Source organism: Metopolophium dirhodum, chromosome 2 (genome assembly GCF_019925205.1).
Source record: "Metopolophium dirhodum isolate CAU chromosome 2, ASM1992520v1, whole genome shotgun sequence".
Taxonomy (NCBI): Eukaryota; Metazoa; Arthropoda; class Insecta; order Hemiptera; family Aphididae; genus Metopolophium; species Metopolophium dirhodum.
The window spans coordinates 21,588,222-21,613,549 of NC_083561.1; the positions used below are offsets into that span (position 1 = coordinate 21,588,222).

Here is a 25,328-nt window from a genome sequence, read left to right on the forward strand (position 1 = left end):
GGACATTCGACGGCGGAAAACAGCGGCACATTTTTCCGGGACGATCGATGAAAATCCGCAGTCACGGTTTTTGGCGCCTAGCCAATAAATATGCACATATATAAAACTCGTAGCGTTTGAATGCCGCGTGTGCGAGAAGAAGTAAACGATCGTATATTATACTTATAATATGCATACATTAAAAAACGCCCGGAGAGGTCCCATCGAGCCCGCTGCAAATATATTATATACTTTTATTTCGACGTGCGCGTGCGCGTGTGCACTGAAAAAAAGGCATATTTATCATGATTTAAAAAAAAGGTTGAGGATACCGGAGCAATATATACAATGTAATCAGTGGCGGCTCGTGGTTTGGACGACGGGACGATCGCACCCCATACTAAAATTAATTAAATGAAGAAAATGAATTGTATTATATTCTTAATTTTACATTTTTAAAAAATATTGCAAATTTTTAAATAGTAAAATAGCTTACTAAATTACCTACTAGTTACTACCTACTTTACATTTGTATATTACATTAATTGTCGTGTGCGAACTGGTTATTTCTCTCAGATACCAGGAGCATATGGGTACGCCGTACGCATGTACACACGAGCAGAGTGTTTGGACGACCGGCAGCGTCGTCCGAACAATATTCGTATTACGCATGTATAAGCGACTCGCTGCAATCGTGTGCGCGCGGGTACGTTTATTGTTGCTCCGATGTTATATTATACGGGTTTGGACTACCACTATTATATTTAAAATCGCACCTTAACCACCAGTACCCTCGAGCCGCCACTGAATGTAATGTTTTGATTTTTAAGAATATTTTTGTTTTAGCACGTTAAGAGGATGCATCGGCGTTTGTTTTCTCTCTCCGGGCGCAACATAGAATCATTCACCCAGAATCATTTTTTTTTTATTTTTGAGTAAAACCATCAAATAAAAAATCTATTGGTAATAATATTTTTGAGGGCATTGTCATATAGATTTGTCTAAATATTGTTTTAAGACAATATTTATACATAATTTAAATTTACAACTTTTTTTTTATTATTTTTTTTTTTTTTAATTGATCCTTAATCCCGACATCTATGGCCATTAGCTGTTAGTAGGGTTGTATTGTGGTGGTGGTAGGGTTTTGAAGTGGTGGGTTTTTACACGTGAGTGTTTGGCAGAATTTTTGATTGGGCACTCGTAAGTATGATGCCCGGGTGGGGGATGGCGGCACTTGTTCTCCGGACACCGTGACTTGCCCGAAGAAAATTGCCACTTGTGACCAAGGAATCGAAGCGGCGCCGGTTAGGTTAGACCGCTCGGCCACTCCGTCCCCCTTATTATTTTTAAAGTCAAATAATGATAAAATTTATAACCGATATGCCATCCTTCGAAGACATAATATAATAATTATTTTCTATAATTTTTGTAATATGTGATTTTACTCTGAGATTACTCAAAAATCATTAAAAAAAACATTTTAGGTGAAAACGTTTTTCTTTGTTGCACGTGAGTCTGAGACACAGTGTTGTGCCTTGTGCACAGATAACTTTAAAATTAACTTGATTAGATAATTATACAGTTTTTAGGGTTTTTAAGACTTTACATATTTATAGTTTTATAGTTTATTATTATTACTATATTTTATATAAAAATACAATATACATTTAATAAATAAATTTGGTTAAAAAAGGTACGTTTAACGGATATTAATATATTAGACATTTTATAATTTAATACAATAATTACTTTTTTGACAAAAATTTATTTATTTCAAAAAAACATAATAATCAATGCAGATAATTAAATCTAAAAAAAATTGACAATTTATTTTGGTTAGGTTTAAACATACTAAGATTCAAAATTATTACGCAGTTCGGATGATGCCTTTTGAACTAATTGTGCCATTGGGAGCGTTGGTTTAATTTTCAATTAAAAGTTATAGAAAAACGAAAAAATCAAGTAAAATTAATAAAAACATTATCTAATTAGGTATCTGTACATAATCAGATAACAGTTTTATTCATCTAGACTAGATAAGATAAAACGATACTGTGTATTTATTTTATCTAGATAACTTATATATAGATAACGCATAACACTGCAGTGAGACGAAAACAAGTTTTGCGCTGACATAATCTTAAGACGAGGCGTTATTAACAGTCAACCGTTCGGTCGCTTAAATTATACCTTACCGAATTTATCATTTTAAACACAAAGCGTGGCACGGCGTAATGTGTAGGCAAAATAGGTGCATTACTGTATAGGGGAACGTAATTTTTTTAAGTATTCAATTATTATAGGTAACCGGCTTAATATGTCACTGCAGTTTTATTGTTCTCTAATATTATATTTGTATATATGTAGGTATTTAATAAATGTTTGAATATTATGATACAGTATCCGCAGTGAAAATATAAGCTGTACACATTAAATTCATAAAATATTCAAAGTATATTATTATAATATAATATGGAGTTGTTTTACAGAAACGAGCGGAAAAATGCAAACACTTTCTTGATTAATGAGCAATAATATTATATTATACTAAACACATTATAATATTGTGTTTATGTATTGGAAATCAATTTCCATCTACTCGACGTTAACAAAATTGTATGTCATTCGTGTCGGAAGGATGAACTAATAATGAAAAATAGTATGACGTAACACTTGAGATATATTTCAAGCCACGATGTTTAATTATTATCACAAATAATTTAGTATGCAATCATGAGTAATGTTTACTGAATAAAGAGTTGTAAAATCTATTCAAGACTACTATGTTTAAACCGTTATATAACAGGAAAATGTGAGCTAAAATTATTCCAGTTATGCCGTTGAGGCAAATTTTGTTTAATCATCAGCCTGTGGACTTGATACCAAAGCTATTATAGAATTTATATAAATATTATATTTAAAACAACGTATTTATTTTAACTCTTTGGCCAAGCATGGTTTCTTATTTTATGAAAATATTCGTATAAAATGTCTTCGTCAAAATTATTATTATAAATACATATTATTGTATTCAAATAATAGGAATACTATAGGAACTATATACCTACTGCCCGCTAATACTTTTGCACACAAGTGGTATTTTTCAACAGCTGTTATTTTTACGTATTATCATTTGTTTATCTTTTTACATTTACGCACACTCTGACCGAACTCGAATTAAAAATACAATCGTCCCGAGTTTAGTAGGTTTAGGTATACCTGTTGTGCCACCGGCCACCGCACTACAATAATAATAATAATAATAATAATAATAATAATAATACAATCGCACGGAGCTGTATAATATTATGCTTTGTAGACAATAATAATTAATAGTGCGGTTGCCGGCCGTGTTTGTTATTTTGTTGTCACACTGTTCACGCGAATTTTAAATACGTCCGGATTAATAATTTAACCCTGGCCGGCCAATTCACTATTGCTGGCATTGTTGTTGTTGTTATGATTATACATATATGTATATTATATTATAATGACACGTACACGTGGTGGATAAATACTACCTATTGCTCTCACGTATACTGTCCGATCGGTTTAGAAAACTCCATCGGTAATTTCCAGGGCTTAAAACCGTGCAAAATCGGGTTCAAAATCGAATGCGAAATCCACCGGACTTGGCTTCAAAAAATAATTATAATAGTAAAATGCTATGCTAACATATTATTACATATAAAACGATACATCCTTCAACAATAATATTATTGTCGCTGAATATGCAAATGTAAACGATTATCGATTGGCACACGTGATACAACCGCTGCTGCTGCTAATATAAAATGATAATATGTTATTCTAGTACGCAAAACAAATATTATTGGTTTAGTGCACTGATGTATGGATATAGCGTGTTCCTATAATCTATAAAATGTTATATCATAGGTTCTGTTGTAAAATTGTACGAGCTTTTAAAAAACTTGTACCCCTGTTCTCCCTTTCTACCATCGCGACCCCTCCCCTCCACCCTTTAATCCAGCTCTAGGCTGCTGCAGAGAACAGGCGCATCATCAGCAATCCGAATGTATCTATATTTTTTTGGTATAAACCACGCATCACGCCGCACCGCGCCAAACATAAAATTGTACGTCATTATAATATTACAATAAAAATATCTATAAAAAGAGTGTAACGAGAAGACCTGATAAATTGAATAACTTTGGTTCTAAATTTCTAATCGATATTTTATTTTTATTTTTTTATTTTACAAAAATGTATAAATTGTTTTTATGAATTTGATTTTAACCTGTATGTGGCGTTCTCTTAATATTACAACCCACCAATTTTAAACTAAATATTTCCTATTTTTATTTTTGAACAGCGTTACACCGAATATCACGAATAACGAATTGAATAAAGTTTAAACTTGAAATCATATATAAAAGTTGGTATTTTTTATGGGCGACGGAATACACTGGGTCAACGATAGTTAAATAATATCCTCTTATATCTATAATTTTATAGACGACATTTAGCAAAACTATAGGTATTACTTTTGTATAAAATATTACTATCATCGTAGATTTTATTCGAATCGGACACACGACCGGATATCGGCAACGTTCGCGATATAATATTATAGTACCGGGAAATTGTTTTCCCTTCCAAATCGGAATTCATGAAAACGTCGCATTTACCCGCAGTATAACGGCGGCGCTCGATCTCTTCGACAGCACACGCCGGGGAGGACATATTATTATATATTATTTTTGTTTGTAATAATAACAAAACAACGCGCATCAGGTGCTAGTCCTATATTAGTTTTCAGCATGGTAAAGGTGAATATTATTCAGAAAAACAGACACACAATAGACCGCAAGAGTGAGTATACATATGCGTACATAGTCACAGCTGGCGCATATTATAAGTATACAGTTTTTAAATAAAACTTCGGTACTCGCAGGGCATATTATAATATTAATATATTGGTGAGCGTTAAAGAGCTGCTCCGGCACCCCGAAAGTGCAATTTCGTACTTTTTTTAGAAATTTAGTGACCAATTGTCAATTCGTAATAATTATTGAAACAGAAGATTTGGAAGTTGTAATCCAAAATTTCACCCTGGAATGACGATCCAGTATTAGGGGTGTTTTTTTTTTAAATATATGAATCAATTCGTTTTATTTAGAGCGATTCCCAGCACCTTTAACAGTGAAACATCAATTCAAGGGTGACATTTTAGATAACTAATTCCAAATCTTCAGTTACAAATTATAAAAAAGGAGGTAAGTAGATGTCGCTCTGCTGTACAGTAGGTTACAAATGGGTCAATGTATAATGGATTGTATTAAACTTGAATTCAATGATATAATATAATTGTATAAGAAAAACGATTCTGAGCGGAGATGGTTTGTCAGTCTGGATTTGTTATATTGTTATTATTAATTATTATAGCCGGTTAGTTGAATTAATATTATAATATTACTAGCTGATCCCGTGCACTTCGTTACCCATTAAATGTACAAACTTTTATATGACTCAAACTTTGTTCAATGCGTTATTTAATATTCGGTGTATGATGTTCTAGATTTATCTTAACTTTTCTGTTGCTCGGAATAAAAATTCTGATTCGCAGCAGTATATTATCAGGTAGGCCATCTACCTGAGGTAGATCGCGGACTCCGTGCTGTTTGTACGTAAGTGTATGAATTAATTCTAAAGTATCAAAATTATACGTTTAGAAAAAAAAAAAAAATATTAAATTTTTTCTACATTATTTATATAGGATGATTTTTGTAAAATTATAAGTTTGTCGTTTTTACTGGGTATAACTTTGATAAAAAAAAAAAAATAAAAAGTAAATTTAACCCTTTTAAAATTAGTCTATCTTCTTCACAGAGGTCTAACCTTCACACAAACATTCATTTATATACATATATAATTGAATCCTAGTTGCATTACAGTTTTTTCGTGAAGTATTTGATTGTCTTGGTCGTGGCATGGTATCTTTAACGAGAATATTGGCACAATAAAACAAACTCGTACGTAGAAAATGCGTGATTGTGTAATTATAATACATTTATTTTATTTTGTTTTTTGTTTATTTAAATGGTTGTTATTGATTACGAAAAAATATTATAATAATTATTATTATTTATATATATAAAATACTAGCTGCTCTTGCGCACTTCGTGGCCCGTACAAAATGACAACGCTTAAAAAAAAATTTTCAACTCCTTTTTGGTGTAACTCACTGCAGTATGTGCATATCATGAGCCACCCTGGTAGGCAATGTGCGAAAATATGATTTGATGCAACCAATAATAAATAAATACTTTATCTATTAATTATTTCTTCTATAACCAATAGCGACCATTTATATATACAAACATTTTCACCGTAAATCTCAAAATCCCTGTTTGAGCATTTTCCCCAGGCTTCTATTAATTTGTCGTAGCGTAATGTTATATAGCCTAAAGCCTTCCTCGATGAATGGACTATCCAACAAAAAAATATTTTTTTAATTCAAACACTAGTTGTTCCTGAGATTATATTATATTATACTAGCTGACCCTGTGCATTTCGTTGCCCTTAAAAAATGACGTCCCTTAAAAAAATTATGATTGTTCAAATTCTTTTGGATGTAACTCGCAGAAGTAATTGCAATTCAGCCACCCTAGTAGGCAATCCGACTACGTCGGATTGCGGACATTGTGCGACAGCATATCAAGTATATATGTATATCTAATATATAAAAATTTCGTGCCACAGTGTTTGTTATTGAACTCCTCCGAAACGGCTTGACCGAAACTAAATTATGTTATAATTATTAATAGGTGTATACATTTTTAATGAAATAGATCAAGTATGATAGAGAAATTCGGAATAAACATTTACCAGACTTAATGGAATACTTTCGGTTACCAATTGTTTTCCATGAATTTTTTGAGTGTACTGTTGATAAAGAACCATTTTTGAAGTTAAATAAGAATTGTAACTATATAATATTTTTATATTTTATTTTCTTATTTTTTTTTAAATATATGACGTTGGCGAGTAGAAAATATTTATATAAAGTTTGGCTGTTCATACAGTCCTTGGTACTGAGTTAGAAGCTCCAAATTTTACTTGTTGCAGTATGTTTTAATTATGAGAAAAATAGACAAACACCATCTTCCTCTTTAGTTTAATATAATCACAAATCAGTGGAAAACTATGCCAATAATTATACCACTAAATAGTTATGGTGAAACTTATTTACTCGATGATAGTCGCATATTTGTGTTAGAGTCAAAATATGACCGGATTTAAGAAAATATCGAAAATTACTCATAATACCACCAAGACCAAATATGCGACCATCATCGAGTAAATAAGTTTCACCATAACTATTTAGTGGTATAATTATTGGTTAGTTTTTCACCGATTTGTGATTATGTTAAACAAAAAAGGAAGATGGTGTTTGGCTCTTTTTTCACCACATTTGTTCGACTCTTTCGGCCAGCTCATCTCGATCATAGTTTTGCTCCCGTTCCAATTCGCGATTGAATGCATCATGCGTGGGCTTCCAACATGAGTAGCTGAGAGAATGGTCAAACGACAACTAAAAACTCCTCTTTATATAAAAGTATAGATATATTATAATATTAGGGCGTTCAAACAAACAAACAAACTCTACAACTTTATATATTAGTGTAGATTATTATTTTTTATTCGTTGCTCTGGCGATAATCTAAGCGTTAGAAATTAAAATCTCATTTTTAGCGGTTTTTGTAATTTGTCGGTAGTTTTTCCTTTGGAATTAAATAACTATTGATAAAATCGAAAAATGACCTCTTTAAAGTACTATCTTGATCCAATTTTCTAAAAGATAAAGTACTATAATATGTTGAAATCGAAGCTCTCCTTCTGGTAGAAATTTTGTATACAGGATAAAAAAAATAAACAAAAAATAAACACCACGGTAAAACTATACTAGTTTCCTCGCTCCGCTCAGAATCTAAAATTGGTAACTAATTTTTTAAAAAAAGAGAAAGTATAACATTTCACTCTCAGTGTGCCAGACTGATGGAGCTCTGTATAAATGCCTATTTATAGTGAACATATCCACGCAATATACGTTATAATAAATTAATAATTATAATTTATAACAGTTGCGTATCATATCAAATTATATTTTTTTATATTATGTCATAGAAAATGATGTACCATTATTGACCCAGATTTACGTAAAAATCACCGAAACATCCTGTGGTCATTGGAGAATAAACATACTTTTTAAATATGCTGTTTGCGAATTGTTATGATAATAATTGTTGAGAATAGCTTATTGGTCAATGTTCAAATTTCTGTACACCATAAGCTATACGATTTTTTTTTTAAATTAAATAATTAATGTATTATTATAAACACAATATACAGAGTATATTAAATAGTAATACAAACTCACAACAAAATTCCCACAACAGTCATTATTTCCAATATCAAACTTCTTATCCACAAACCTCATTAAAATTATCTATATTTTTAATTCCCCTGCTATATTGTATAATATTTGAAACCGTAATCCCGATTGTTTTGTATACATTATAGTATCATATCGATATCACTAATTACATACATTTCACACGCTATATTATATTAAATGTTAATATTGTTGTTATCAAACTTGCAGAGCATTAATATGCTGATATATTTTAAATGTAATAAACAAAAAAAAAATAGTAATGAAAATTACATATACCTTTAAGCTGAGCTTGTGGTGATTTAGGGATTTATAATAACATATGCATTGTCTTAAATTACTTAATAAATAAATAATACTTATATTTTGATTTATAAATTGAAATTTCTTTTTTCTAATATATACTAATTACTACCAAATTATATAAATTTAAATTATTATATTTTACACTACTATATACATACTAACAGTGGCGGATTTAAGAGGGACTAGAGAGAACCGCCCTCCCCCCATTGGCCTAGCATCTAGGTTAGTAAATTAAGCCGTTTTTAAATATTAGTGTCGTAAAACTTGGAAAAAGACAATAGAAACCTCCAAAAAAAAAATTCTAGATTCACACAAACTATACATTAAATGTTCTAAAATTACAGAAAACATAATTACATTTAAAATGACATATAAATAATAATTTGGTCAGATGTATAACATCATAATTTGATATGTCTTCATCGAGTAGGTAATAAGGTACCCACGAATAGTAATCGTCGTGCAGGTGTAATAAAAAATAAAGATTTGAGCAATTCTAAATGTCATTCAATCGTTATAATAATCTAATCAATTGATAAAAATCATAATAATAACCATCAGATTGGAATGTTACAATATCTATTTGTCTTGATTTTGATCAATCAAATTAAAAATTTAAAATAATAATATCGAAATAATTATATTAATTTGTTAAAATATTATAATTATAGTCTAATAATAATATGTCTGTGGGGGCTTAAGTGAAAATTATACGTTTTAATCACTAACGACAAAATAATGAAAAAGTGACTACAACAACTGTTCACGCTCACGTTGCGTACACAAAACTATTATTATGTTTCGTTCAGGCTTGAATAGCAAACCACGTATACCGCGTTTAGTGTATGGCGTACACACATCAATGGGTGGATATAATATGTGCGTGAAAAAACGAACACGTCAGATGTACCTTCACTCGAAGTAAGAGCGTACACACATTGTTTCGGTGTTGAAACCTTTAATAATAATGTTCTCCAAACGTATTTTCGAAACGTCGTCGTCGTACCTCAGAAATGCGTTCTGCTTTGTCTTAAAACATTCGAGTTCGTAATCAATAACCATAATTATCTCGAAATGTATATTTATGTTCTTGGAAATATTTTTGTTTACTTGGTTATTTAACTTATTTTACAAAAAAAACATTTTTTTACCGCTACCGTTTTTAAATTTTTTTATTTTTTTTAATGAAATCTACAGTTTTGATTTCATATCCCAATGGAATATTTTTTTGAGAATTTCGTACGAGTATTTAATTAGTTAAGCATTATAAGTTAAACTTCGATGAGGGGATTGGAGTGGCACAGAGGTACATCACAAAATGTTGTCCTACTCATCAAAACTTCAATTAATACTTAAAACTAATTAACTACTCATAAGAAATACGATTTTCATATATTGAAATTCACAGGAAAATGTTTTGCATCATAATATAATATTAAAGAGTTAAAAACCGTCGAAAACTTTATAAAAGTTATTCTATATTCTAAAATTCTAATTTTTTCGGAATTAGAATGAAACAAATATTAAATCTTTATATCAAAATGTTTTTTTGTTATGAGTAATTAAAATAATAATTTAAAAATTCATTAAATGTTAACCATTTCAATAAAATGTGTATTAACCTTTAAAAAAATCATCCTATATAAATAATGTAGAAAAAATTTAATATTTTTTTTTTTTTTTTGTAAACGACAAAGCTTAACTTTTTTCTTTTGGTTGAATAATAAAGCACAATACAATTCATTCCTATCTGGTTGGTCGCTCAATGTCGTTAAAGTTTTAATGAGATTGGGAAATACCCGGCAGCATACTGATATCTATATAGTACTCGAGTTGTCAGTTGTACCATATATTATTAAGTAATAAATTGATTTGATATCGCAAATATAAATTAACGTGTGCAAACTCATTTTTATAAAAAATATTACTTATAAAGTATATACAAAGTTTATTAAATATTTTTTACACACAATATACAATGACTTACCGTCCTACCCAGTGTTGGATGTAGCCCTCACCTGATATTACATTAAAAGTAACCCATCGTGGCGTTGCTCCCATACCCATATAATATATTCACTTACAAATATAATAAAATTATACGAAAAAAAAACAAATATTTATCTACCCAAGTATCCTCACAATAATAATATACTGTGTGTTCAGTGCATATACCGTAGAACTATGTATTATAATCGTACCAAAGTACCACCATAAATCGTTTCCTTAAAAACAAATACAGGTATACAGCTAATGGTATCTACCGTATTTATCAATGGCGATAAAAAATAATTATAAACTTCAAATACAAATTACATAGTTTTTTTTATTAATATTTTAGGAAAAAATTGAATTATGTATGTTTGATGGGGAGAGACCATTACAAGTTTTAGGGAGACTAGACTCCGAGTTGCTGCGCTAGTGGTCTTAACTATTATGTACCGTATGCAGCTCATCGCGGTGTACATAGTACAAAGTAATATCGTACAGTATAATTATAGTATTCCTATCGTGTAGGTAATCAATTTATTACAATCATATATTATAGGTACTCGTAATAATTTAATCGCCACACTGCTAAATATTAACCATCACTCTGTGTACACTCACAGGGACGGTACGGTTTTTCAGGCACTTCCGGTTGATTATTTTTTTATTTAATCTACGATATACGTTCGTCTCGACGGATTTTACATTATAATAATATATTATACACATACGAGTAGGTACCCACTCTGCACGTACCTTAATGCGGCATAAAGATGGATCGAATGCAATTTATCGTGTTTCATATTATTAGCGTGCCCTCAGCAGCTATTTTATTTGGAATTATCTACCGTCTGAAACGCACCGGGGTCGCGGTATATACCTAACGCGTATAAAATCCTGAGGTACTTTTATCACGAAATTATTCTTTCGACCACGAACGCTGTTTGCCGTTAAGCCGTAATCTGTGCGGTAAATGCCGTCGTTAATATATTATGAATAATATGTGCAAACATTCCACTTGCGCGGGTCTTAACTATATATAATATGTGGGTAAGATATGATTTAGTTCTCCACCCGTGAAGCATTATGCTAATATAATGTTTTGCGTTCATGTACGTATAAATTGTATATTTTTATAGGTATATAAAAAAAATGTATGGCATATAATATAATACCATATTATGCGTATGTGTGTGGTACATGTTGTATATACTATAATAATAATAATATAATATGTGTTATGACATTTTTAAGCCCCAACTCCACTTTTTTCGGTCGTCTGTTATATACGTGAGCATATTATTTTCTTTCTATAAATATTTCACTCAACCATTCATATTAAAAAACAATATTTATATTGAAGTACGCGATTCTTAAATTCATCATGTGAAAAAATCTCATCTACATTTATACGTAGGGTAGAATGAGGCAGATTTGAATGCTGAGTACGTTTAGATTCTAATAATATATTTTGTTAGCAGTTACTTAAATTAATACAAGAAGTATTTTAATATGGTACACTGTTTTTCATATCGTATTGTCATTATATCAGACATTGTATATCAATCATGTAATAAACAAAAATGATAAAATGGCTTATCAACTTTTTTTTTTTTTAAATCATGTTTTCTGTAACACTTTTTTTTGGAAATAAAGAACAAAAACCAAAAGTAAACATTAATTTATAAATATCCTAAATGTTCTTGCTTAGTAATTTTACTGTAAAAACTTTATTTATAATAATTAAAATTAATACGACATGTTTTGTTAGTAATTTTAGCATTGGCTTTTGAATATAGTCTAAACATAATCTTTCTTAAAGTTTATTTCCTATTTTTAGTGTTTATATTTTTTGAAATATAGTGAAAATTATCAAAAAAAGAAGAAGTCGAACTTGTTTAAATATTAAATTAATAATATAAATACAATAAATACATTAATTGAATAATAGAAGTCGAGCTTGTATTTAGTTTATTATTAATTGATATTCAACATTCAAATGTGCCCCTTATTAGAAGACGCCTGTTGTATTACTTGTATATAATCTTCTTTTAAATCTTCTCCCTGCACAATTGAATAAAAATAAGGTCAAATTTTAAATTTTAAATTGTAAAAGTTATTGCATATAATATGGGATTGTATAGAGTCGTATATTATTTGCAAAACTCTACAGGTTAAAATTATCAAATACAATATTTGTCAAAAAATAAAATGTAATTTTCATTAAAATCTGCCCACATTCTTCCTTACCAAAGTAGGTATAGTTATTGGATTTTATTTATTACGTAATAAATTTATATTGGATTTTCTTTTCAATAGGTATAGGTACGTAATTTAAATAAATGAGGTGACGGTAAAATATTATATTTATCACAGTTCAGATAAACCGATCGAAATACGATTATTATCAAAACTATTAAGTTGGTTATAACTTATAAATAACATATACGTGGCATCGATATATAAGACTTAAAATAAAAATTTGCCATCATAGTGTAGGCATATAATATCATGACTTATATAACAATATAATAAGCTCTCATTTTCTCGCACCACAGACATGCGTAAAATGCTGGTGAATCGAAAGCAAGCGCGCAGTAAAGCAATCCCTGTATACAAATAATAACAATATATATGTCCGTTGTACATACATGTATAGACGAGCATCATCCCTTATACGTGGGCATATATAATAATAATAATAATATAGAACACGAGTCGTATAATAATGGTCGTACGACGGGGGGTTGGTTAGGCCGCGGCTCGTCGCCGTGACATTCGGATGGACGCTTTTGCCCGGAATTATTGCGAAACCTTTGCACGGGTCGGGGTGGAGGTAACGGCAGTGGCTGTTATATTATAGGGGTAATAATTATAACGACCCGGGGCGTAATGTTTTTCTATGTGTGTGCTTGTAATGCTTGTATACATATATATATATATAATTTCGAGAGTATGTATTACTTTAATATTGCAGTTGCGTCTTCTATAGGGTTTTATAATATTATAGTTACGGCTAGCTATTTTGTATACTTTTCGCGTGATATCGTGTTATAAAAACGCGAAACCGTCGGCGGAGGTGTGAGTGTACAGGGAGGCAGAAGAAATAGATCGCGTGTATATGGAGTGGATTAGATGTTTTCTCGTTGTAATCTATACGTATATAATATGACGTATACAACGATCTTAAACATTTTTTTTTAAAAAAAAAACAGCAAGACAACACCTCGATCGCCGTCCCTATGTTATAATATTATAACGTAAATAATTAAATAATTCGATGGGCACGAATCTCACAAAAAATAATAACTATTGTTACAAATTATTACGATCCATGTAGGTACTTATATGTGATAGGTAACTGACAATATATAATATATATTATATATAATATAATATGATTAATATGTATATATTATATATTATTGTGTAATATATTATTACAATATTCTATTCTATTGTATTGTGGCGATTGAAACATTTGACAATGATTGATAGACTTACCACCACGTGTAAACGATTATACGTATACTTTAACTTTAAATATACAAATATAATCGCGTATTGGATATTATAGTTGTAATGACAAATAAATATATATATTATATTATATGTGACATCTCTTATACGGCACTTATAATTCTCGTCGTAATGTTCATTTTAAATTACGTTTTATTCGAAATTAAAGAAACAAAATAATTGAAATGGAATATATCAGCTTTTTGGGAATAATTATAATTTTGTATTGTTTTGTCGGTCGGAAATAAAATTTGACAGACTGACGAGCTAATACTTTTTTTCTTCATTCTGCATAGAATGTTGGTATATCGCATGCATGAATGCAATTATTATATAAATATTACTTTTAAAATTCATAAAATATTTTTGATAATCATGACTGTACCACCTTATCCAGTAGTGTGGCTTACTTATACAGGGTGATCCAACAAGCATGCATACCCATTTTTTCTTTTAATATTGAATTTATCCAAATTATTGAATTTTTAGTACTAACTAAGGAGTGTCCTGTAGTGATACAAACTTCTGTTTTTCAAATAAGAACCCTCCCTTTTTTACTGTAAATTATTTAGTAGATATTTTTTTTTTTAAATGTTGATTTACCTAATTCAAAATTCAAATGAGTAAGTACTTTCATAGATATTAAAATGTTTGTACTAAGGATAATAGTCCTTAAAAATGATGGTCTTACAAAAATATAAAATATACCTAATATTGAAACTAGTATTTATTGCACTTTGAGCATTTTTACAAATAACTACTGTTGATAGATTAATGTTAATGACAACAATTGACTTTGCAACCGTGGACTTTTTATCCTTAGAACACAAAGTTAAATAACACCAAGACTACTCGTCCGAATTTTGATTCTGATGGGTTGTCAAATTTTTCAGAAAAGTTTTTCACTAAATAATTTACAGTTGAAATGGGGCGGCGGGTTCTAGTTTAGAAACCCGTAGTTTGTATTGTAGTCAGGGTGACTCACCCTGTATAATCACTATAAATGTTGTTTACACTTGTAAATTGAAGATTTATGTTTTAAACCTTATCTAGTGGATATTAAATATTTATATTTTTAAATTTTAGATAAGGTTAATTCAGATGATTTCTAAAATATATGCTTTTATGCTTACATTGTATTCCATAACAAAATAATGAACTGATTTTGAAAAGAAATCAAATCAGTTCAGAGTCAATTTTTATAATTGCTTACATCATTGATCATGAAAATATCTTTATATAATATATTATAATTAGTGTATAATAAATAATAATATACAATGAACTATTTTAATATTTTATTTTGTTATTCTTTTATTATTAAGATGAGTGTCGGTGGCTGGGACCATTGGACAGTTTTCACTTATATATTAAGATTTTTTCTTTCATTCTTTACAGAGAGATTCACCAAGTATTCTTGCAGCCATTTCCTTTTAAGTATACTTAAAAATGCCAAAAAAAAAGAACTTGAATAAATAATTATTAAATGGAAACATGGGATATGCTTGGTTGGTGAATCATCCTGTATAATAACAACAATAATATCGGTGACCCAATTCAATTATAATAATAATAATAATAATGGTTTTGACCATATAAGTTTACAATCCATGTTACAATGAATTATCTAAGCTAGTTTCCTTTGAGAATTTCAAGACTTGGTCGTTGGCCATATCATCTTGCCCTAATGTTTATTGTAGAGATTCGGGGACATTGTTGTTTTCTCCTGGCAACTTCCGTCCGTCAATAAATTTTATTGTTAAAAATAATATTATCTTCATTCGATGAATTATGATAATCGTTGCTCAAATATTTGTACATTATTACATTAATATAATATTAATTATATTTTTTTTCTAGAATTCACGATCATTATTAGATTCCACACAGCTGGTTTAGTTTTAATTACGTTGAAATGTTTTTGACTCTTCTTTGCCATATTATGTTTACTATATCTACCTATATGTAGGACTTAATAAAAGAAAAACCACAACAAAGGCTAGAACTAACATTTTTTTTCATAAAAAAACTTAGTAAACACGGTTAATTTGTAATGGCGGTTTTCTGCTGCGTCGTTTCAATGGCACACAATATACAAAATATAAAATAATATTATAATAATTGACTGTAAACAAATTGTTTGTAATAAAACTTAAAGGATTTAAAGACTTTACCGCTATAGGTACATTTACATAATATTATACATCATATGGTATTACCTGCATTGTGACGTAAAAGGCTGTTCTGAAAATAATACATTTCGACCTATTATTATTCTTACTGCAGTACCTATGGTTTATTTCTATTTATGGAACGATAAAAAAATATTATACACTTCTATATTATACCTACTGTTTGAAAGTCATTACGCGCGTTCTCTTATGAATTATGCATGATCGCCCGGCTATATTCGTGTAATCAATCTTAATGCTATTACATATTATATCCTTTTGTACACGTTTTTACTTGTAAAGTTTCCGTAATCAATTTTATAGTAGTATATTATGTACCGAAAACTTTCTCTAAAGTCTACCGCAATAATAATAATATTGTAACAAAAATCTATTTCCATATAGTACGATAATGTAAGAAGATGATCAATCATTCCGAGATATCATAAAATATAATACCTACATTGAGTTAGATTGAGATATTTTATATCATTGAAATTAATACCTATACAAACCACGTATTTCTTTTACTAAACTATATATTTTATAGACATTTTATTCATGAAACTAACAATATTATGGTTTAAAGTACAAATTTTGAAACATAAATCATTATTTTTAGATTACTCTTTTTTAACTTGTAATATTTCATGTACTTCACACGATGTTTTTGAAAACTCGGGTCTCTACATTTCAGTATCGGCAGAAGTTCTAGAAAAATTTGTATGGTAATTTATTGAATTTCTGTAAGAAACTGTCCGTTTCTCACTAATGAATTTCCATTTATAGACATTTCCATTGATGAGCATAAACAATGTTATTTTCTCTATAAACTTATAATATAACTTGAGCTGTGTTGTATTCTACCTTAGACAGTCATACAATTGTAAATTATAATTTATAATATATATATAGTACTATTAATGTAGAAATATAATTTAGCGAATAAGTAAATTATTAGTTATTACTCGGTTCAATGAAGCTAAAATGTGCTTCTTTAATATTTGTGCATAGAACAATACTCTACGTGCGCAAGCGCGAGACAGTTCCGCTGTCGTCGTGGAACTCGGCGGGAGTGAAGATGAGAAGGTTATATGCGGGTAAGCGACAACTGTAGCTTAAGTTTTTTATTTTATGATTGTTCTATGCTTACATCAATAAAAGTGTTTCTAACAAAAAATTATATTCAAGTTCTATTCCAGGCTTTTGTGGTGAATAACACTTTTGGAAAAAGTAACAAGACACAGTAGTATACTTACTTTCCCTTCCAGTACTCGTTTTTATCGTGGCCAGTTGAGAAAGAGTAGGACTTTGTCTATGTTAACCTAGAGATCTCACCCTCGAACATCCAGTACTCGTTATCGTGGTCAGTCGTTTGAGAGTAAAGTCACCTTAGAGTTGTAGAGTGTAAATCCTGTTGGACCTTTATCCTTTTGTGCAGTATTCGTTATCGTGGTCACCAAAAGGAGAATTTGAATAAGCTTGTACAGCAGCTGTCGATATTTACTCGTTTGACCGTTTGGGAATCGGAAACCGAAATATATCTGTTATATACGCCAAGCCTTTGCGTGGCGTATACGACAGCTGATAAACCTACAGGCCAGTGAGTATTTCGTTCTGTAAGTCTATTAATTTTACGTACCTATCGATCATACTAATATTTTTTAAAGTTCTGAATATTTCGAATAAGTATAATAATAATATTTGTGATGCTTGCATCGTTCGTTGCGACGTCATTAAAATCCCAATCGTTTTGGCTGAGAAGTTTCGTAAAAACTAGAGATTTTCTGTTATTCGTCACCAGTTATAGATATATCCCGGTATCCATAGTTCAATACATAACCCCTAACGAAAGATATGATCAATAATCGCATAATTATTTTATTCGAATCTTATATTATGTACCTGCAGCTATGCAAAAATAAAAACACGATCGGTAGAAATAACCGGTAAAAATTGAGTTCCACTGACCTGTCCCCGGCTGTCTACTCCGTGTGCGCGGTGGGTGAAAAATTATCGTCGTGTAATAACATTTCGTTGGAGAGTTTTTCGTTCATATTTTTGCCATGCCACTGCATCAGACGTACGGATAATTACGAAAGTTTTGTTTCTCAAACTTATTATACTTGATTTCCGGCGCCGCGTTACTGCGCTGTTAAAAGAACGTCGATTGCTCCTGTCCAATTACGACATCGCATAAACTATACACTTTTAGAGAGTATGTCGTATTATCCGTTCCCGTCGAAAACAGCACCGCGAATAGTACAAATAATTAATTATTAACTATTAATACACTCGGATCGATGTTTTGGATTTTCGTCTGATGTATATATTTTTGGAAAATTACTTTGAACTAAAATAAAGGACGTCTCTCACAGTAAATTAACGTTTACATTATACCGTGTTCAACATAGGTACTATTTACTATTTAGCCATTATTATTATACAAACCGCGGTAGACCGTTGGTGACCGCTAACCAAGAGAAAATTACCATATTGTATACCAACACTCGACTTTGATTTGCGGCACTTTATGACGTTATTTTCGTCGCATAAACACGCGCGCAGAACCTGTACTTGGTCGATGGAATTTGTTGTATTTGGGTTTCCAAACTAAAAATAAGTGACACAAAATGTATGATAACTTTTATTATAGAGTCTTGTATTTAATATATCGATTGTAATTTTTATATGTGAGTCAATGTAGATTGAGATAAAGTGTAAACGTATTTAATCCAGTCAATGGCAATTATAGTCGTGGAGACTTTATTTAATTAAAAAAAAATAAACATATAGTAATTATATGGGGGATAGAGTGAAAGGCCGCCATCCCCCACCCGCGCGATACAAGCTACGGGTGCCCATATAAAAATTCTGCCAAAACAAACACACACACATACCCTACAGTACCCTACTACCCTCCCCCACAGTTCCTAATAACCTCAGTTATTGAAGCCTCAACCAAAAAAAAAAAATTATTTTATGTTACGTTGTGTTTATACATTATAAATTATCATAAAATGATATGTTGGATAATAAATCAAAATAACATAATAATAATGTTGTATAAGACATATTTCGGTGCTTGGGGACCTCGTGCAATAGGTAGATAGGTATACTTTATAAGGTATAGTTATACCAGTATACTGTATAGTTATATCTATCCTATAGAAAACTGAACACCGCCCTCGAATACTTCGTATACATAGGTAGGTACATCACATCTATACCGATTGGAATTTATAGAGCATTTTAATAATGCGCGCGATAACGATACGCATTTATGATTATAATTCGTAGAGAATCGTTGAAATTTCTCGTCACAAACGTAAAATATTTAGTACGTGTACAGACCACCGGATAATTATTATACTAAAACACCGCACGTCAATGTTTCAGTAGATGGTTGTATGCGGATTGTTATTCGGTTCGAAACTCTGTGTATTTATACGATCGTGTGCGATGGTTAACGCTGAGCTCGAAGACGCGGGCCCCCTCCTCCCACCTCACGCGACCTTAAGCAGTCGAGTGTGTGTTTGTGTGTGTGTGCCAAAGAAGGTTTTTCCGAGGCGACTGCGCCTCAAGACCGTAATGGGTGGGAGAATTATTAAAAATACAAAAAAAAAATAATATAATAAAACACAACTGTTTAGTTTTTTTGTCGTAAAAAACCTATTTATAGAATATAAAAATTCATATTTCGCGTAGGTGCGGGTCCTTAAATTTGTATTCGGTTCATTAAAGTTTAAATATTATGTTTCTGCAAGCCACTGTGAGTGTACAGTCGAGTATACGACAGTGTGTATAATATTATACACACATAATATGATGGTTGTAGCCGCGTGACGATGTACTTGGAGTGCTAACGCGTGTGTTCGATGACCGAATCAAATAAATCTTTTCGTCACGTAGTGCTGTCACGTTTTCCGCAGAGTTCAGCGTGTCACAATAACGTCGACGGATCGGACTATTTTTTCCATATTATTTTTTGGGGCGCATCACCGTAAAGGAAACACAGTCGACAGTGGTACAATATATAATATATTATTTTATATTCATACGCGTAATGGGTAGGTACGTCGTACGTGTGTGTATATCGTACATGTGTGTGTGTATATATATATATATATATATAGACGAAACGATAAAATAACAATAATAATGTGACGAATTCGTAAAACAGTCGACTCGCTCGAAACGTCATGTTGTCAACCCCCCGCGCGAAGAGAGATCATTTCACATTTCGTTTTTCGTTGTTTTTATTTCCCCTTTATTTTTATTTTTTTTTTCTTTGACATAATAATGCGCGAGAGCTTTTGCCCCGTTCGTCGTTACTCCATTCCGGCGGTTAAGTCACGTACTGCACAGTGCAGCTGCTGCGGCACAACACGTTTTTCATACGGTAAAAAATGCGCGTCAAAATTGAATTCCGTTTTTATTCCCGCCGCAGTCGTGTCATTATTGTAATATACAGGGCGATTCGCCGAACAGTGGACCATTCCAATTCTATCCTTTAGCTATGCGTTTATTTGAGTTTTGATCTTCGAAAGTCTTACTCATACTTAAAGGCAGTATTTATCGAATTAAATTTTCTGATGTATTTGCTAACTGCCTGTATAAGGTATATGTACTACAATATAATACTACTAATATTTTTGAGGACTTGGGTCCCTCCGGAATTTCTTTTCAATAGACGATAGGCATCGTATGTATTACCGTTGACCGTGTAAATAATAATCGGGGTGTGGACAACTTTCCTTTGGATAATGCTTCTCCTGCCAAAAAAATGCAACCAATTAATGTCTACCAATGAGTAGTAAATTACTACTATTACTATTCTAGTTACCACCAATAGTAGGCTAGTAGGATAATATATTATCTATTTTTTATTTTATATATATAGTCATGGTGACCATGAACTTCCAAATCTATTATCATGGACTTTAGACCTTAGTTAAAAATATTAAATAACTGGGGAACTATTTGTTCTAATTTCGATTTTTATGAATAGAAATAAAAACTATTGGTTTGGCAATGCAAGTACAGTAAAATAATATTGTGGTTTTCATTTGAAGTGGCATAACAAATCTGAGTATTTAGTAAACATATATTATGGTCTTTAAGCACACTTAACAATATTTCAATAACCTGCAGAATTTCAATAATTATTATATAATATAGGGACAAAAAAAGGGGTGTGAGTATACATGGTGAATCAGAGAGCTATACAAACACGACAGATGGGACGTATGAATTATATACATTATAATATCAGCGTTTCTCAACTTGTGGTACGTGAAAAGATCATAGGTGGTACGTTAAGAAAATGTCCCTTAATAAAATGAAATAGATCGTCAGCTACAATAAATATTATTTTGTTTATTTGATATTAATATAATAATTAATAATATAAGATAAAATAATAGTAAATATTTAATTTTCTTTTTGTGCATTTAATACTTATATGTCATCATAATTGTTTGAAGTTCCTAATGAAATACTATTCCATATTTCCATACGTGTAAATCAACATATACATTTGTGATAACTTAGCAAAAAAAAAAGTTATTAATTGGTCAAGTGGTACAAGACCAATCGTGTAAGTGATACGCGTATAAAATAAGGTCGAGGACCGTTGCGATATATATTATGTTTCGACTTTTCGAGTGACTCTATAACTGCGCGCAATACACGAACTATTATACCAGTCAAAACAGTTGAAATACTATCCATATTAAATAGTATAAGGTATGAACACTACCACCTACGAGGAGTGAATTTATATAATAAAACCTACGGTGTAAATTAGTCTTTTTTTTTTGTCAAGAGGTTAACATAATTACGCGCCTTTATTTTCGTCCGTTCAGAGACTACCCTATAAAATAAGTGAGTTTTTGGTCGTCCTTTCGCGAAAGAATTAAACACAGCGGCGAGAAAGTTTATCGAACGCCATTGTGGAAATAAAATTACTCGCGCGCGAAAAAGTCCGCGAGCGTGCGCGCGCAGTGCCAGTTGAAAATGTCAAAAGTGGCACAATAGCTACCATTATACAGTTACATATCTCCCCCCCACCGGTATCAGCACATTATTCAGGTAGAAGCTTTCGGAAGTTTTACGCGTCGCCTATATATTATTATTTTCTGAACCGTTATAACGATACCTCTACTATCAAGACGATATAATATTATTATGATAATAACAATTCTCGGTTATAACTCGGTTTTAATTGAAGGCGACTGAAACACACGGAGCAAATATTCAAATTATTAATAATTACCAATCGCGTTATTGTTTCAACGACCGTGTCGAATTTACTTCACTAGTTACTCACTATGTCGTGTGTTAGATAAATCATATAATATTATGACATCATGTGTTTCAAACTATGATTCTAAACGTACTAAGTATAATATGAACTCAAGTCCTTACAGTTGATATTCGAATACACACGATGCACACATTGTATAAACTGTAATATATAAAGACCGGATTTAATAGATATTGCAATTTATTATTGATATCAGGTAAATAAAATCTAATCAAATGTGTACACGAATCGGATTAATTATTGTCTCCCTATTTAATTCTATATTGCAATTTTTTTAACTCGCGTGATAAAATATACAAATTATTGTTTCATATAAATGTTTACATTATGATTCTTCCCAATAGTAAAGAAGTGTCCTATATAGATACGGTTATAAACTCATACGAACGTCGTGATATTATTAATATACTATCGATAATGATAATTTATTGGCCGACGTATTCCAAGTAATAATCCAAGTAGTAAGTCATAGGAAAATAGTTAAAGATAAATTTAAATATATCTTAAAAAATTAATTCAGGATGTAAAACTATTAAACTAATTACTAATATAATATATTATTAAAACAGTTACATAAACCCTCTGGTAAAAGCTTTCGGAAATTTCAGGCGTCACCTATATAATATTATTATTGTTTTCTGAACCGTCATAACAATAACTCTACTCAAGACGATATAATATTATTATGATAATAATAATTAAAAGTCGGTTTTAATTGATGGTGACTGAAACACACGAAGCAAGCAATCAAATTATTAATTATACCAATCGCGTTATTGTTTCAACGACCGTGTTGAATTTACTTCACTTACTATATTGTGTGTTATATAATCATATATAATATTATGAGTTTCAAACTATGATTCTAAACTTTGTCCATACAGTTGATCTTCGAATACACACAATATGCACATTGTATAAACTGTGATATTATCATTGAAGCTGCGCAAAGGTATATAATATGGTACTAAATTCCATAAAATATTATTATTAAATTGAGATGATGGAGATGATGGTCTATAGTCGTTCTTATTTCTATTTTACGTCGCACATGCAATTATTAAATTAGTTATTTATATTTAAACCGTACGATTTATTCCTATTTCAGATGTAAAAATATTATTTGATAAGTAGTAAATATTAATTATATCGATCGTTGTTACCGCGTTAACGTCTCTGTTTAACTCACAACTATTATTACAGTAACACCTGTATTATATAGCTGACAGTGTTAAGGGACCATTGAAAGTGTCCGTTATAAGCTCTAGTATTTTTATAGTATATATTATTATAAGCATTATGCCACTTCGTAGATATTATGTTCTTCCCATTTTTGGGTATAGTGACAGTGGAAAAATATCCAGTTGCGTGCTACATTTTGTTAGGAATTTAATTTAATTTAATTTGTTTTTATTGTTGATTTTCGTTTCAGTGACAATAAACAAAGCATTACAAAAATCATCGATCACGAAGATCGGTTGGGAAAAAAAAGTTGTACCCAGCCAAATAACATAACTATGTTAATAGAAGCTAATAATATAAATATATATTTATACATACACGTACACATATTATATAATAGGTACATAGGTACATCGTCATTTATATATATTGTACTTAAATATTAAGATTGCACATTATTGTTTTTAGCAAAATTATGGAATTGGTGTTGGTTGTATGAATTTTGTTCTTTCCAGCTCATGATGAATAATTAACTCACTCACGTGTGAAAACCTTTCTTCGTCACCTTTCTTTAGATAAAACTACTCCAGATGAATAAGCCGTCCAAAAGCTTCTGCGAAATAGTTCCCAAACGCCTCGATTGCCTCTGTCGGTCATCGTCTAGTTACTCATCATCCGCTTCCGTGGGTTTTAATTTTGAGCAAAAGTTAACTACTTTTTTACCATAGCATGTCCGCGTCCTGTGTAGGATTAAGTTTTGTCTGGTAATGTTCGGTATAGCAGGCCTGCAGTTCAGTGACGTAATTGAAAATGTTCCATGGGGGGGGGGATATCAAAATTAATATTCATGGTAAACTTGGGGGGGGGGGGGCTAAATTTAATATATTTCATCACATATCAATATTAAACATTCTATATTATGTATAAAAATGAACAAAAAAAAAATAATTTAACAAATTTATCATTTTTTTTGATTTTACTGTACATTATGTACAGATCCCTAGGCTTCTTGGCAAGTTCACCAATGAACTCTTCACTTGAAAATTTAATATCATTATGAATTGCCAACATTTCCAGACCATTAAATCTTTTCTTTTTCATTTCGTAATAATTTATAAATTTGCATTTGAACTATTTGTCGGTATAAGACAATATATAAATTTACCTTATGGGGGGGGGGGGGTAAATCTACCACCCTCCTTCCGTAATTACACCCCCGATGCAGTTTCGTCAGCATTAAATAATATTATGGTTTTAGTACCCCCATCACCATATCCGTAATATTTGAATTTCACTCATTAACGACTGTTACATGATATTTTGTAGAAGCGCCAATTCTCCACAAATCGATTTAAAAACAATATTTTTTGTCGTTATATGAAGCACTATAACCAGCCTTTGAAACCGTGGTACTTAACGATTTAACGAGCAACTT

At 30.8% G+C, this 25,328-nt stretch overlaps 1 protein-coding gene across 2 annotated transcripts in view; it reads left to right on the forward strand.

Annotated features, from left to right (window-relative positions):
• Positions 1-25,328, forward strand: part of LOC132939124 (uncharacterized) — a 93,183-nt gene that overhangs the window by 10,504 nt on the left and 57,351 nt on the right. The gene's annotated exons all lie outside the window — the stretch shown is intronic.